Source organism: Heterodontus francisci, chromosome 4 (genome assembly GCF_036365525.1).
Source record: "Heterodontus francisci isolate sHetFra1 chromosome 4, sHetFra1.hap1, whole genome shotgun sequence".
Classification (NCBI taxonomy): domain Eukaryota; kingdom Metazoa; phylum Chordata; class Chondrichthyes; order Heterodontiformes; family Heterodontidae; genus Heterodontus; species Heterodontus francisci.
Genome location: NC_090374.1, coordinates 173,895,308 through 173,913,148, shown reverse-complemented (window position 1 = coordinate 173,913,148; position 17,841 = coordinate 173,895,308). Strand labels below are relative to the sequence as shown.

General features: G+C 45.5%; 1 protein-coding gene across 5 annotated transcripts in view; it reads left to right on the top strand.

Annotated features, from left to right (window-relative positions):
• The window catches only part of LOC137369403 (amyloid-beta A4 precursor protein-binding family A member 1-like), a 208,684-nt gene that overhangs the window by 13,074 nt on the left and 177,769 nt on the right, over positions 1-17,841 (top strand). Inside the window, exon 1 of one of the 5 annotated variants that reach the window (XM_068030576.1) lies at positions 12,248-12,282. The exons of the other annotated variants lie outside the window; for them this stretch is intronic. The gene's annotated coding sequence lies outside the window, so the exon portion shown is untranslated. Of the gene's footprint in view, positions 1-12,247; positions 12,283-17,841 lie in introns of those variants that run through there. 5 annotated transcript variants of the gene reach the window in all.

Sequence of the window (17,841 nt, the reverse complement as noted above, 5' to 3'; positions counted from 1 at the left end):
CAGAATGGGAACTGGTTCTCGTTTGAACCTCTTGATTTTAGCCATTACATTCCGTTCACAAAGGTTGCAGTTTTATGTCCAAGATTTTGTCTGTTGACCCTAGCGATGATGACTCAGTCATTCCATATATTCAGGGATTAGAGTTTCTGCTTTGGGTGCAATTGGGGAAACTGAGCACAAACTGCACTTCAAATTGTGCTGTTTCTCCGAAGTAAAGTTATACTTCAAAATTCTGCTCAATCTCATTTGTATAATCACTAATGCAAGTTCTTCCGTGAACCAGCATAGTCTGGCAGTGTCACACAACAAAATAGTTTCTTTTCTTTGCATTTAAAAAACAGAACCATAGAATGGTTACAGCACAGAAGGAGACCATTTTGCCTGTTGTAGCCATGCTCTCTCTAAGCTGGTCCCACTTCCCTGCCATCCTGCAAATTTTTTCTCTTCAGACAATTATCCAATTCCTTTTTGAAAGCCTTGATGGAATCTGACTCCACCATACACGCGGGCAATGCATTCCAGATCCTAACTACTCACTGCATTAAATAGGTTTTCTCTCATGCCTCCTTGGTTCTTTTGCCAATCGCCTTAAATCGGTGTCCACTGGTTTTGGATCCTTTGGCCAATGGGAACAGTTTCTCCCTATCTACTCTCTCCAGACCCCTGATGATTTTGATAGTCCTTGATGTATTTTCGGACGGTAACCTGGTGCAGGTTTATTAATGCAGCTGAAAATGGGTTTATCAGCAAAATGTAAGCAACATTTAATTTTGTGTCCAGTTCTCCCACCTGTGAATAACCTGATTAAAAATCACTGAAAATGTCTTCCAAAAAATGTTGTTTCAATCTGGGGGCTCGGCCAAATTTGTGGGCAGGGCCAGCTTCAAGAACAATGTATTTTAAACAAGCACAAAAGATCGCCGAAACTCAATTTAGGCTGACGTAACTCGCCATCATTGGAAATGGTAACATAGTGGTTATGTTACTGGACTAATGATCGAGAGACATGAGTTGAAATCCCATCACCGCAGCTGGTGAATTTAAACATAGTTAGTTAAATAAATCTGGAATAAAAAGCTAGCCTTAGTCATGGCAACCATGAAACTACTGAATTGTCAGCAAAAACCCATCTGGTTCACTAATGTCCTTTAGGGAAGGAAATCTGCCGTTCTTACCTGGTCTGGCCTACATGTGACTCCAGACTCACAGCAATGTGGTTGACTCTTAACTGCCCTCTGAAATGGCCTGGCAAGCCGCTCAGTTATATTCAAGAAGGCAGTTCACCACCACCTTCTCAAGGACAATTAGGGATGGGTAATTAATGCTGACCTACATCCTGTGAACAAATAATAAAAAAGTTTAAAATTCCACAATCGTCAGCGCTGGTTCGGCCCATTTTTCAGATTTCAGTTACAGGGATAAATTGGAGAATCTCTTCTTGGAGAAGAGACATTTGAGAGGAGATTTGACAAAGGTGTTCAAAATCACGAGGGGTCTGGACAGAGTAGATAGAGAGAAGTTCCGAAGAAGGGTCACTGACCCGAAACGTTAACTCTGCTTCTCTTTCCACAGATACTGCCAGACCTGCTGAGTGGTTCCAGCATTTCTTGTTTTTATTTCAGATTTCCAGCATCCGCAGTATTTTGCTTTTATTATAGATAGAGAGAAACTGTTTCCAATGGCGGAAGGGTTGAGAACCAGAGGACACTGATTTAATGTGATTGGCAAAAGAGCGAAAAGCGACATGAGGGAAAATGTTTTCACACAGTGAGTTGTTAGGATCTGGAATGCACTGCCTGAGAGTGTGTTGGAGGCAGGTTTCATCATGGCTTTCAAAATGGAACTGGGTAAGCACCTGAAGAGAGAGAGTTTGCAGGGCTACGGGGGAAGGGTGGGGAGGTGGGACGAGCTCTTCCAGAGAGCTGGCATGGATACGCTGGACTGAATGTCCTCCTTCTGTGCTGTAACCATTCTATGATTCTGTTGTATTGAGCTGATAAAATTAGCAGAAACTCTAGGTCTTTGTTTTAATTGGGCACAGTTCACAAGCCATGACACAGTGGGAGGCAATTTAGCTCATTGCACTTTTGCTGATGCCAGCTCCTTAACTTCTCTTAGTCTTTCCTGTGTCCTTTTATACTTTTCTTTCCAATTAGTAATGCAGTTTCTCTTGAAGTGATTTCGTCTGTTTCTCAATGCCACTTGTGGTGAAGCATTCCGTGTTCTAATAAATCTGAACAATTTTTTTCCAACCTCCCCCTGAAATTTTCCAAGTTGTAACCCTAACTCTGGGTCGTTGGTGCATTGGTAACAATGAAAGCCACATGTCATAACTTGCATACTCAGAAACTTTCATCACAACAGCCTTTGACAAGGTCCCTCATGGCAGACTGATACAAAAGGTGAAGTCACACGGGATCAGAGCGGAGCTGGCAAGATGGATACAGAACTGGCTCTGTCATAGAAGACAGAGGGTAGCAGTGGAAGGGTGCTTTTCTGAATGGAGGGATGTGACTAGTGGTATTCCGCAGGGATCAGTGCTATTTGTAGTATATATAAATGATTTGGAGGAAAATGTAGCTGGTCTGATTAGTAAGTTTGCGGACGACACAAAGGTTGGTGGAGTTGCGGACAGTGATGAGGATTGTCAGAGGATACAGCAGGATATAGATCGGTTGGAGACTTGGGCGGAGAAATGGCAGATGGAGTTTAATCCGGACAAATGTGAGGTAATGCATTTTGGAAGGTCTAATGCAGGTGGGAAGTATACAGTAAATGGCAGAACCCTTAGGAGTATTGACAGGCAGAGAGATCTGGGCGTACAGGTCCACAGGTCACTGAAAGTGGCAACGCAGGTGGATAAGGTAGACAAGAAGGCATACGGCATGCTTGCCTTCATCGGTCGGGGCATAGAGTATAAAAATTGGCAAGTCATGCTGCAGCTGTACAGAACTTTAGTTAGGCCACACTTAGAATATTGCGTGCAATTCTGGTCGCCACACTACCAGAAGGACGTGGAGGCTTTGGAGAGGGTACAGAAGAGGTTTACCAGGATGTTGCCTGGTCTGGAGGGCATTAGCTATGAGGAGAGGTTGGATAAACTCAGATTGTTTTCACTGGAACGATGGAGGTGGAGGGGCGACATGATAGAGGTTTACAAAGTTATAAGCAGCATGGACAGAGTGGATAGTCAGTAGCTTTTTCCCAGGGTGGAAGAGTCAGTTACTAGGGGACATAGGTTTAAGGTGAGAGGGGCAAAGTTTAGAGGGGATGTGCGAGGCAAGTTCTTTACACAGGGTGGTGAGTGCCTGGAACTTGTTGCCGGGGGAGGTGGTGGAAGCAGGTACAATAGCGACGTTTAAGAGGCATCTTGACAAATACATGAATAGGATGGGAATAGAGGGATACGGGCCCCGGAAGTGCAGAAGGTTTTAGTTTAGGCAGGCATCAAGATCGGCGCAGGCTTGGAGGGCCGAATGGCCTGTTCCTGTGCTGTACTATTCTTTGTTCTTTGTTGTAAACCTCCGTTAAATGCTCCTTTAACTTGCTGTATGACAAAACAAAAGTTATGAACACTACACCGAGCAGCAGAGGGCAGGTTGTACGATCACACTGAGCAACGTACGGGCTGTTGTCGGAATATCTCCCTATGTGGCTCGGTGTCAAATTATGCTTGATAACACTCCTGTGAAGCACCTTTGGACGTTTTGCTACATTAAAGGCACTATACAAATGAAAATTGTTGCTCTGGCGATTGTCAAGTATGAGCATAGACAATGAGTATTGTCCTATTAGCCATCTGTGGAGAGCCTCTGTCCTGAGACTGTGTGTCTAATGTATGTATTGCCTTGTGGAACACTGGACAGCAACAGGACTTGCATAGTAGGATTTAAAGGGCGAGCACAGGCCATTTGGCCCAACTGGTCCATTCCACAATCTTCACACAAGCCTCCTCCCACCCCTCTTCATCTCACCCCATCAGCATATTCTTTTATTCCTTTCTCCCTCATGTTCCTATCTAGCTTCCCCTTAAATGCATCTATGTCATTCACCTTAACCACCACATGTGGTAGTGAGTACCACATTCTCACCATTCTCTGGGTAAAGAAGTTTCCTCCCCCACCCCTATTGGATTGATTAGTGACTATCTTATATTTATGGACCCCTAGTTCTGGTCTCCCCCACAAGTGGAAACATCTTCTCTGCGTCTAACCTATCAAAAACCTTCATAATTGTAAAGACTTCTATCAGGTCACACTCCTCAACGTTCTCTTTTGTAGAGAAAAATAGCCCCAGCCTGTTCAACCTGTCCTGATAGCAGACCTGGGAGGTTAGATCGATCATCCTTGTAAATCTTCTTTGCACCTTCTCCAGTGCTTACATGTTGATTTAGAACCTTCCACCTCTCCCTTCCACAGAGTACACAATGAAAGTTGCTGGATCTACTATTGGGGATGCACCTTTTGCACTGCTGGATCATCAATACTTGCTGTTATTCCTCTCACTTTATTTTGACCAGCTGCATCATTCTGTACCCTACTTCACCTCTGAGTCAGAAGATTGTGGGTTCAACCCCCACTTCAGGGACTTGAGCACAAAATCCAGGCTGGCACTCAGTACTGAGGGAGTGCCAGACTGCCAAAAGTGCTGTCTTTCAGATGAGACGTTAAACTGAGCTCCATCTGCTCGGGTGGATGTACAAGATGCCATGCCCACTTTGACGAAAAACAGGGCAGGGCTGTCCGGTGTCCTGGTCAGTATTTATCCCTCAACCAACATCACTAAAACAGGTTGTCTGGTCATTGTCACGTTGCTGTTTGTGGAATCTTGCTGTGTGCAAATTGACTGTCACGTTCCCTACATTACAATAGTGACTACACCTCAAAAGTACTTCACTGGCTGTGAAGCGCTTTGGGATATCCTAAGGTTATGAAAGGCGCTACAGAAATGCAAGTCTTTTTGTGCAAAACTGGAAAGGGCCAGAGCAGTGTTGATTAGATATGACCTTGTGGAGCACTGAAGCAGTGTGCTGTGCAGAGTAAGGATGCATTGAGGAGTGTGCTGTGTGTGATTTGAATTTCAATCCCTGTTTTATTGTATCACAGATCCTGAAAATACAAACTAACTAGCTCAGCACTTGTGCTGAAAAACGCTTCTGTGCAAAAAACAGCAAAACAGAACTGAAATTGCTTGGTCACTTCTATGAATAGCAATGGATTTGTTTGCCTTACTTTATCTCACAAACTAATTGGTGGAGGTGGTGGGGGTGATTTTAAGTCAGCTCAGCAGTCATTTTTAGATTTGTGGTATCAATTGCTGTATGTTTATCTGATTGTGTCAGGGAAAATTGTCTCTAGGAAGCAGAAGGCTATGGGATGACCTGCTGAGGTCTAAGATTATGAAGGGTTTTGATAGGGTAGATGCAGAGAACATGAAAACAAAATACTGCGGATGCTGGAAATCTAAAACAAAAAATGCTGGACATGCTCAGCAGGTCTGGCAGCATCTGTGGAGAGAGAAACCGAGTTAATGTTTCAGGTCAGTGACCTTTCATCAGAACAGTTTTGATGAAAGGTCACAGACCTGAAATGTTAACGCTGTTTCTCTCTTCACAGATCCTGCCAGATCTGATGACTATTTCCAGCATTTTCTGTTTTTATTTTTATCATCGAGAAGAAGTTTCCACTTGTAGGAGAGACCAAAACTAGGGGGCCATAACTATAAGATAGTCACTAATAATTCAAATAGAGAATTCAGGAGAAACTTCTTTACCCAGAGAGTGGGGAGAATGTGGAATTTACTACCATATGGAGTAATAGAGGTCCATAGCATCGATGCTTTTTAGGGGAAGCTAGATAAACATTTACAAGTGTTTTGAAACTCTCTCTTAATATTTTATTTTGAACTGAAATGTTTGCTAGCCAAGTCCTATATGTCTCTCATTAGACACGATTGCAAATATTGGATTTCTCTCACTTGGTTTAGGAGTAATACTTTGGTGATGATGCCTATTCATATCGAACATGAGAGCCCATCGATGCTGTACTTCACTGCAGGACTCACACATATTGCCCACTACTTAATGCATACTGCACTACTGTGGGAATGCGGCATTGTTGGAAGTTCTGTCGGTTGGAAGGGATGTTAAATCGAGGCCCCGTCTTCCTGTGTTGATTAATGTAGCATATCCCATTGCACTATTTGATGAACAGTGTGAAGTTCTCCCCAGAGTCCTGCCAATGTTGATCCCTCAACCATCTCTGCCAAAAATAGATTGACAACATTTATCCCGTTGTTTGTGGGAGCTTGCTGTGTGCAAGTTGACTGCCGTGTATGGCTACATAACAACAGTGATGACACTTCAAGTAATTCATTGGCTGGAAAGCAATTTGAAACAGCCAGAGGATGTGATGAGGTGCTATTTAAATGTAGCTTTCCATCCAGGACAGAAATATTCTGGATTGCACAAATTGATTTAACAGCAACAACTTGCATTTACATAGCACCTTTTTAATGTAGTAAAACATCCCAAGATGCTTCACAGGAGCATAATCAGACAAAATTTGACACTGAACCACATAAGGAGATACTTGGACAGTGACTGAGCTTTTGGCCACAACAGGTAGGTTTTAAAGAGTGTCTTAAAGGAGGAGAGAGGTAGCGAGGCGGAGAGGTTTAGGGAGGAATTCCAGAGCGTAGGGCCTAGGCAGCTGAGGGCATAGTCGTCAATGGAATGCGCAAGAGGCCAGAATTGGAGGAGTGCAGAAATCGGAAGGCTGTACGGTTGGAGGAGGTTATAGAGGCCGGGCAGGGCGAGGCCATGAAGGATTTGAAAACAACTATACAAATTTTAAAATTGAGGGTTGCCGGACCAGGTGCCAGTGTAAGTCAGCGAGTACAGGGTTATGATGGGTGAATGGGACTTGGTATGAGTTAGGATATGGGCAGCAGAATTTTGCATAAGCTATTGACTCTGCATCCGCTGCCCTTTCAGGCAGTGCATTCCAGATCACAACAACTCACTGCATTAAAAAAAATTCTCATCTTCCCGCTGGTTCTTTTGTTAATTTCCTTAAGTTACCACCCTCCTGCCCCTGGAAACAGTTTCTCCTTATTTATTATATCAAAACCCGACATGATTTTGAACACCACTATTGAATCGCCCTGTATCCTTCTCTGCTGTAAGGAGAACAACCATAGCTTCTCCAGTATCTCCACATAACTGAGTCCCTCATCCCCGCTTCCATCCTAGCAAATCTCCTCTACACCATCTCTAAGGCCTTGGCATCCTTCTTAAAGTGTGATGTTCAGAATTAGATAGAAACTCGAGCTGGGGCCTAACGATTGATTTATACAGGTTTAGCATAATCTACTTTATGCCTCTATTTACAAAGCCGAGGACCCCATATGTTTTTTTTACCAGTTTTAGCAGCCTTCTCAACTTGTCCTGCCACCTTCAAAGATTTATGTAGTACTGTTGTGTATTTATGGATTGGAAACTGGACTGAAATAACGACATTCGAGTTGCTGCACTTGGTTTCAAGATGTTCTTTGCACTTTTAATTTGCAGTATGGGTAGGTAGTGGTTTTCAATCAAAATTCTCACTGACGCACCCTCTTTTGAAAGTTTGGTGTGAATGAGAGGAGTTCAGAACTTGTGACTGATTTTCTAAATCTCCAAAATCACAATGCCCAGTTGGTATTTTTACTTGATTGATTTAAAAAAAAAATTGAATCCAAGCCTTCGATGTGGCTGTTTGAAATTTTCAATACATTCAGTTCTGTATCCTTCCCTTGATAATTTCTTTATTTTTCTATTCCTGTTGATGTTCTGTGCAGTTAACAAACCTCCAAATAAAATTCTGTATAAGTAATCCATGGTAGAGAAAAAGCAGCAGGTATCTTTCCACCCTGTGACTACCTCATAGACCTCTGCTAAGCCAACAGTGCAGTGCTCCCTTAGTACTGCCGCCTCCAGCAGTGCAGCACTGCCACAGTACTGCCCCTCCGGCAGTGCAGCACTGCCACAGTACTGCCCCTCCGGCAGTGCAGCACTGCCACAGTACTGCCCCTCCGGCAGTGCAGCACTGCCACAGTACTGCCCCTCCGGCAGTGCAGCACTGCCACAGTACTGCCCCTCCGGCAGTACAGCGCTCCCTCAGTACTGCCCCTCCGGCGGTGCAGCGCTCCCCCAGTACTGTCCCTCTGGCGGTGCAGCACTCCCCCAGTACTGTCCCTCTGGCAGTGCAGCGCTCCCTCAGTACTGCCCCTCTGACAGTGCAGCGCAGTGCTGAATCCCCACCGTCAACATCCTGGGGGTCACTATTGATCAGAAACTGAACTGGACCAGCCACATAAATACTGTGGTTACAAAAGCAGGTCAGAGGCTAGGAATTCTGCAGTGACTAACTCACCTCCTGTCTCCCCAATGCCTGTCCACCATCTACAAGGCACAAGTCAAGAGTGTGATGGAATACTCTCCACTTGCCTGGATGGCTGCAGCTGCAACAACACTCAAGAAGCTCGACACCATCCAGCACAAAGCAGCCGCTTGATCGGTACCCCATCCATCACCTTAAACATTCACTCCCTCCACCACCAGCGTACAGTGGCAGCAGTGTTTACCATCTACAAAATGCACTGCAGCGATTCGCCAAGCTCCTTCAACAGCACCTTCCAAACCTGTGACCTCTTACCACCTAGAAGGACAAGGGCAGCAGATGTATGGGAACACCACCACCTGCAAGATCCCCTCCAAGTCACACACCATCCTGACTTGGAACTATATCGCCGTTCCTTCACTGTCGCTGGGTCAAAATCCTGGAACTCCCTTCGAACAGCACTGTGGATGTACCCACACCAAATGGACTGCAGTGGTTCAAGAAGGTAGCTAGCTTACCACCACCTCTCTAGGGCAATTAGGGATGGGAAATAAATACTAGCCTTGCCAGCGACGCCCACACCCCCAATGAATAAAATGAAAGGCTAATCGTGATTCCCTCACAGATACCCTTGCAGTGAGAGGCAATATTATTTAAAAGGTTCTATAATATAAATAAATGTGCAGTACCTGTTATATCGTGAAATATCAATTAATACATTTTGGGAGTATTTTAAAGCCTCTTTCAGACCTGGTGAACAGGAAAAATTGCTGGAATAATTATCTTTATTTTATTTTCACATGCTATTTTTCTAATTGATAAACTAATAAGTATAATAAAGCTGATTTTTTAGTCGACTTGAAACTTTGATGACCAAATTGTACGATGTTTAGTGATGTGGTAAAACTTGAGCAGGATCGTATGTATTTTTAAAAAACAGCAATATTTGAGGGATTGTCCAACATTCTCCCTCTACCTGGACCCCTCCCCCTTGCCTCTTACCCGCTCTTGATCTCTTCATTGAAAACTGTCGGCGAGACATTGGTCATCTCAATTTCTCTGCCCCCCCCCCTCACTCACTCTAACCTGTCCCCCTCTGAACTTGAGGCACTCCGTTCTCTCAGGTCTAACCCCGACATGGTCATCAAACCTGCAGACAAGGGTGGTGCTGTTGTTGTATGGCGTACCGACCTCTACCTTGCAGAAGCTCAACGCCAACTCATGGACACTTCTTCCTACCTCCATCTGGACCATGACCCCACCACCGAACATCAAGCCACCGTCCAAAGGACTGTCAATGACCTCATCTCCTTTAGTTTAGAGATACAGCACTGAAACAGGCCCTTCGGCCCACCGAGTCTGTGCTGACCATCAACCACCCATTTATACTAATCCTACACTGATCCCATATTCCTACCACATCCCCACCTGTCCCTATATTTCCCTACCACCTACCTATACTAGGGGCAATTTATAATGGCCAATTTACCTATCAACCTGCAAGTCTTTTGGCTGTGGGAGGAAACCGGAGCACCCGGAGAAAACCCACGCAGACACAGGGAGAACTTGCAAACTTCACACAGGCAGTACCCAGAATTGAACCCGGGTCACTGGAGCTGTGAGGCTGCGGTGCTAACCACTGCGCCACTGTGCCGCCCTCTGGAGATCTTCCCTCTACAGCTTCCAACCTCATAGTCCCGCAACCCCGGACAGCCCGCTTCTACCTCCTTCCCAAAATCCAAAAATGGGACTGTTGCTGCAGACCCATTGTGTCAGCCTGCTCCTGCCCCACTGAACTCATTTCTTCCTATCTTGACTCTATCTTTTCTCCGCTGGTCCAGTCTCTTCCCACCTACATCCATGACTCTTCTGACGCCCTACGTCATTTTGACAATTTCCAGTTTCCTGGTCCCAACCGCCTATTCTTCACTATGGATGTCCAATCGCTCTACACCTCCATCCCCCACCAGGATGGTTTAAGGGCTGTCCGCTTCTTCCTTGAACAGAGGCCCAACCAGTCCCCATCCACCACCACCCTCCTCCGCCTGGCTGAACTTGTTCTCACATTGAACAACTTCTCCTTCAACTCCACTCACTTCCTTCAAGTAAAAGGTGTTGCTATGGGTACCCGCATGGGTCCTAGTTATGCCTGTCTTTTTGTGGGATATGTCGAGCATTCTTTGTTCCAGACCGACTCGGGCCTCCTCCCCCAACTCTTTTTCCGGTACATTGATGACTGTATCGGTGCCGTTTCCTGCTCCCGCCCCGAACTGGAAAACTTTATCAACTTTGCTTCCAATTTCCACCCTTCTCTCACCTTTACGTGGTCCATCTCTGACACTTCCCTTCCCTTCCTTGACTTCTCTGTCTCCATCTCTGGGGATAGGTTGTCTACTAATATCCATTATAAGCCCACTGACTCCCACAGCTACCTCGACTACACTTCTTCACACCCTACCTCCTGTAAGGACTCCATTTCATTCTTCCAGTTTCTCCGTCTCCGACGCATCTGCTCTGATGATGCTACCTTCCATGACGGTGCTTCTGATATGACCTCCCTTTTCCTCAACCGAGGATTCCCCCCCACTGTTGTTGACAGGGCCCTCAACCGTGTCCGGCCCATTTCCCGCACCTCTACCCACACCCCTTCCCCTCCCTCCCAGAACCGTGACAGGATTCCCTTTGTCCTCACTTTCCACCCCATCAGCTCCCATATCCAAAGGATTATCCTCCGCCATTTCCGCCACCTCCAGCGTGATGTCACTACCAAACGCACCTTCCCCTCCCTTCCCCTGTCAGCATTCCAAAGGGATCGTTCCCTCTGCGACACCCTGGTCCACTCCTCCATTACCCCCACCACCATGTCCCCGTCCCATGGCACCTTCCCCTGCAATCGCAGGAGGTGTAATACCTGCCCATTTACCTCCTCTCTCCTCACTATCCAAGGCCCCAAACACTCCTTTCAGGTGAAGCAGCGATTTACTTGTACTTCTTTCAATGTAGTATACTGTATTCGCTGCTCACAATGTGGTCTCCTCTACATTGGGGAGACCAAGCGCAGACTGGGTGACCGCTTTGCGGAACACCTCCGCTCAGTCCGCAAGCATGACCCTGAGCTTCCGGTTGCTTGCCATTTCAACACTCCCCCCTGCTCTCATGCTCTCATCGCTGTCCTGGGATCGCTGCAATGTTCCAGTGAACATCAACGCAAGCTCGAGGAACAGCATCTCATCTACCGATTAGGCACACTACAGCCTGCCGGACTGAACATTGAGTTCAATAATTTCAGAGCATGACAGCGCCCCATTTTACTTTTATTTTTAGTTATTTTTTCATTTTTACATTTTTTGCAACCTTTTTTTTCATGTTTATTTCATTTCTTCTTAGTTTGTTCAGTTTGCTTACCCACTTTTTTTTTCATGTTTGTACTTGCTGCTGTTCAACCTTCAGTCCGTTAACACCCTATCTGTACTAATGCTTTGTCTTTCAACACACCATTAACATATTGTTTGCCTTTGTTCCATGACCTTTTGGTCAGCTATGTGGCCTGGTCCAATCTACACCTTCTCCTTTGTTATCTCTTGCCCCACCCCCACCTCACTTGCTTATAACCTGTGACTTTTCTAATATTTGTCAGTTCCGATGAAGGATCACTGACCCGAAACGTTAACTCTGCTTCTCTTTTCACAGATGCTGCCAGACCTGCTGAGTGGTTCCAGCATTTCTTGTTTTTATTCTATATTATATTATATTATATTATATTTGAGGGATGCTGCACCTTAACAGTTAAATATTTACAGGTTCAGCAGTATTGTACTTGTACTTTGGATCTATTAAGCATTTCAGTTCTGACATGAACTCCTGTAGAATGTTTTGAGACGGGTGCAGCTGGTTTGTTCAGGTATGCTAAATTTTAATTTGTTGGGTAGTGTGGTGTTTTTGCTGGGATTTCATCAAAATGTAATGGTAACATGGATATCGTAGAATGATGCCGCACTGAAGGAGGGTATTCAGCACATCGTGCCTGTGCCAGCTGTTTGAAAGAGCTATCCAACTAGTTCCCCTTCCATCCTCTTTCCTCATAGCCCTGCACATTTTTCCTTTCCAGGTATTACCCTTTTGAAAGGTATTATTAAATCTGCTTCCACTGCCCTTTCAGGCAGCGCATACCAGATCATCACAACTTACTGTTAAAAATAATTCTCCTCAGCACCCTCCCCCCACACTCCCTCCACCCTCCACCCCCCCCCCCCCCCCCCTTCCAACCGGCTCTCTTGCTGTTTATTTTAACTCTTGGCCCTCTGGTTATCAACCCTCCCGCCAGTAGAAACAGCAGAGTAGTAACATTGGGAGACCACAACCTACCCAATATTGAATGGTGAAGTTTTCATACTTTGGGTACAAATATCCAGCTCTTCAAGAATAGACTTTTGTTCCATTCAGTCTTGGGATGTGAGTGTCACTGGCGAGGCCAGCATTTATTTTCTGTCTCTAATTGGCCTCGAGAAGGTGGTGATGAGCTGTGCCGTGATACGCTGCAATGCATGTGGTGTAGGTACACCCACAGTGCTGTGAGGGAGGGATTTCCAGGATTTTGACCCAGCGACAGTGAAGGAACGGCGATATAGTTCCAAGTCAGGATGGTGTGTGGCTTGGAGGGGAACTTGCAGGTGGTCATGTTCCCATACATCTGCTGCCCTTGTCCTTCTAGGCAGTAGAGGTCGCAGGTTTGGAAGGTGCTGTTGAATAGCTTGGTGTGTCGCTGCCGCACATCTTGCAGATGATGCACACTGCTGCCACTGTGTGCCGGTGATGGAGGGAGTGAATGTTTAAGCTGGTGGGTAAAATGCGGTCGGTGTAATATGATATCTGCCTCTTCTTCACCTATCGGTACTAAAATGGTAAACAAACCAAATAATGGCAGCATTATCAATCTAACAATAAAATTGAAGTGAGGATTACAGTAGTTTAATTCAGGACCCAGGGTAGTAGGATCCTGAGTGCTGTTTGTATATTGTGCCATATTCATCATGAATGAGAATAATTCCAGTGATTAATTTGAAGCTGACTCGTACAGTACTGTACCCGGAAAGCATATTAATAAAAAAGGCTGCTAAAAATAATGACAAGTGTATCAGAGAGCTGCAAGTTGCCCTATGTTGCTGCAGGTCTTGACTGACAGACTAACGAGCAGTGGTAACAGCAATATCAAAGCTGGCCATTTCTTTTACCAACACTTAGAACTAACTCGAGTCTACAGCACAGAAACAGGCTGTTCGGCCCAACTGGTCTCTGCCAGTGTTTATACAGCACACAAGCCTTCTCTTACCTCTCCTCATCTCACCCAGTCAGCATATCCTTCTATTCCTTTGTCCCTCATGTTGATCTAGTTTTTCCTTAAATGTATCTACACTATTAGTCATAGAGTCATACAGCACAGAAACAGGCCCTTCAGCCCATCATGTCTGTGCCAACCATCAACCACCTATCTACTCTAATCCCATTTTCCAGCACTTGGCCAGTCGCCTTGTGTGCTATGGCATTTCAAATGCACATCTAAATACTTCTTAAATGTTGTGAGGGTTCCTTCCTTTGCCACCCCTTCAGGTAGTGTGTTCCAGATTCCAATGTGGTTGACTCTTAACTGCCCTCTGAAGTGGCCTGGCACGCCACTTAGTTAAAGGGCAATTAGGGATGGGCAACAAATGCTGGCCTTGCCAATGATGCCCACATCCCATGGAAGAATAAAAGAAGCGGCAAGTAACACTTGCGCCACACAAGTGCCAGGCAATGACCATCTCAAATGAGAGAGAATGTAACTGTCTTCTCTTGACGTTCAATGGCATTACCGTCGCTGAATCCCCCACTATCAACATCTTGGGGGGTCACGATTGACTAGAAACTGAACTGGAGCAGCCACATAAATACTGTGGCTACCAGAGCAGGTCAGAGGCTGGGATTCTGCAGCCAGTAACTCAGCTCCTGTCTTCCCAATGCCTGTCCACCTTCTACAAGGCATAAGTCAGGAGTGTGATGGAATACTCTCCACTAGCCTGGATGGGTGCAGCTCCAACAATACTCAAGAAGCTCACCACCATCCAGGACAGAACAGCCTGCTTGATTGACACCCCATCCACCACTTTCAACATTCACTGCATCCACCAACGACGCACAGTGGCAACAGTGTGTACCATCTACAAGATGCACTGCAGCAACGCGCCAAGACCTCTTTGACAGCACCTTTCAAACCCGTGACCTCTACCACCTAGAAGGACAAGGGCAGCAGATGCATGGGAAGACCACCATCTGCAAGTTCCCCTTCAAGTCACACACCATCCTGACTTGGAACTATATCGCCTTTCATCACTGTTGCAGGGTCAAAATCCTGGAACTCCCATCCTCACAGCACTGTCGGTGTAGCTATACCTCAAGGACTGCAGTGGTTCAAGAAGATAGCTCACCACCACCTTCTCAAGGGCAATTAGGGATGGGCAATAAAGCTGGCCTAGCCAGTGACACCCACAACCCACGAACGAATAAAAATCTTCCCTGACCTCTTCGAACCATAGAATCATACAGCACAGAAGGAGGCCATTAAGCCCATCATGCATGTGCAGACTCTTTGAAAAAGCTGTCCAATTTGTCCCACCAGCCCCCCCATCCCCCCGCTCTTTCCCCGTAGCCATGCAATTTTCGTCCCTTCAATCCAATTCCCTTTTGAAAGTTACCATTGAAGCTGCTTCCACCATCCTTTCAGGCAGCGCATTCCAGATCACAACAATTGGCTGCGTAAGAAAAATTCTCCCTTATTTCACCTCTGGTTCTTTTGCCAATTATCTTAATCTGTTTCCTCTGGCTACTAATCCTCCTGCTACTGGAAACAGTTTCTCCCTATTTACTCTATCAAACTGCCTCATGATTTTGAATGCTTGTACCAAATCTTAGCTTCACCTTCTCTGTTCTTCGGAATCCTGTTGGAATGGTCATAGAGTTATACAGCACAGAAACAGGCCTTCTGTCCATCGTGTCTGTGCCAGCCATCAAGCACCTAACTATTCTAATCCCATTTTCCAGCACTTGGCCCGTAGCCTTGTATGCTATGCCGTTTCAAGTGCTCATCTAAATACTTCTTAAATGTTGTGAGGGTCCCTGCTTCTACCACCCCTTCGGTTAGTGTGTACCAGATTCCAACTACCCTCTGGGTGAAAAAAGATTTTCTCAAATCCCCTCTAAACCTCCTGCATCTTTCCTTAAATCTATGCCCCCTGGTTATTGATCCTTCCGCTAAGGGAAAAAGTTTCTTCCTATCTATCCTATCAATGCCCCTTATAATTTTGTATACCTCAATCAGGTCCCCCCTCAGCCTTCTCTGCTCCAAGGGTAACAGCCCTAGCCTATCCAGTCTCTCTTCATAGCTGAAATGCTCCAACCCAGGCAACATCCTGGTGAATCTCCTCTGCACCCTCTCCAGTGCAATCACATCCTTCCTATAGTGTGGTGACCAGAACTGTACACCGTACTGCAGCTGTGGCCGAACTAGTGTTTTATACAGCTCCATCAGAACCTCCCTGCTCTTATATTCTGTGCCTCAGCTAATAAAGGCAAGTATCCCATATGCCTTCCTAACCACCTTATCTACCTGTGCTGCTGCCTTCAGTGATCTATGGACAAGTACACCAAGGTCCCTCTGACCCTCTACTTCCTAGGGTCCTACCATCCATTGTATATTCACTTGCCTTGTTAGTCTTCCCAAAATGCATCACCTCACACTTCTCAGGATTAAATTCCATTTGCCACTGCTCCGCCCATCCTACCAGCCCATCTATATCGTCCCGTAATCTAAGGCTTTCCCCCTCACTATTTACAACACCACCAATTTTCATGTCTTCTACGAACTTACTGATCATGCATCCTATATTCACGTCTGAATCATTAATGTACACTACAAACAGCAAGGGTCCCAGCACCGATCCCTGCGGTACACCACTGGTCACAGGCTTCCAGTCGCAAAAACAACCCTCAACCATCACCCTCTGCCTCCTGCCACAAGCCAGTTTTGGATCCAATTTGTTAAATTGCCCTGGATCCCATGGGCTGTTACCCTGTTAACCAATCTCCCATATGGGACCTTATCAAAAGCCTTACTGAAGTCCATGTAGACTACATCAACTGCTTTACCCTCATCTACATATCTGGTCACCGCCTCAAAAAAATTCAATCAAGTTTGTTAGACACGATCTTCCCCCTGACAAAGCAATGCTGACAATCCCTGATTAATCCCTGCCTCTCCAAGTGGAGATTAATCCTGTCCCTCAGAATTTTTTCCAGTAGTTTCCCTACCACTGATGTTGGGCTCACTGGCCTGTAATTACCTGGTTTATCCCTACTACCCTTCATTGAATAATGGCACCACATTCGCTGTCCTCCAGTCCTCTGGTACCTCTCCTGTGGCCATAGAGAATTTGAAAATTTGTGTCAGAGGCCCTGCTATCTCCTCCCTTGCCTCACATAACAGCCTGGGATACATCTCATCTGGGCCTGGGGATTTATTCACTTTTAAGCCTGCTAAAACAGCGAATACTTCCTCCCTTTCAATGCTAATATGTTCAAGTGTATCACAATCCTCTCCCTGATCTCTGCACCTACATCGTCCTTCTCCATAGTGAACACAGATGAAAAGTAATCATTTAAAACCTCACCTATGTCCTCCAGCTCCCCACACATTGCCACGATAAACCTCAACCACTTCCTGTTGTAGCGAGTTCTGCATTCTCACCACTTTCTGGGTAAAGAAGTTTCTCCTGAATTGCCTATTGGATTTATTCATGACTGTCTTATATTTCTGGCTCCTAGTTTTGGTCTCCCCCTCAAGTGGAAACGTCATCTCCACATTACCCCTTCGTAATCTTAAATTCCTGCAGCTAGGTAAGTACATGAGGAGACAGGAATAGAAAGATATGCTGATAGGGTGAAAGTAGTAGTGAGGGAGCAGGCTTGTGTAGAGTATCATCACGGCAGAGACCAGTTGAACCGAATGGCCTGTTTCTGTTTCTGACCCAGACAAAGTTCTATGCAGAGGAGCACTCCAGTTAAAATCTGCACCGGAGACATAATCGCAGTCTTGGTTCTTAGATAAAAGGAGAACTTCAGATGAAGCGTGGGAAGAGAGTTTTGCTGTTGAGGTATTCTGGAAATCTTAGCAACAATTCATTGAAGTGAAAGCAATTAGCGTTTTTTTTTTTGCTTTTAGACATCTTTAGATCCTCCCACAGCCTTCCTGTGAGGTCTTTTACTCCTGCACTTCTCTTGTTTTAAACACAGTTGGATTATCTTTCAACCCTAAGCTCCAGCCCTTCAAAAATGAAATCACACAACAGAATGAAACCAGCAGGAACAAAACCATAAAGGATAATTAATGCTCTTTGATCTAGGCCCTGTGCTGCACTTTCAAGAGTCTACT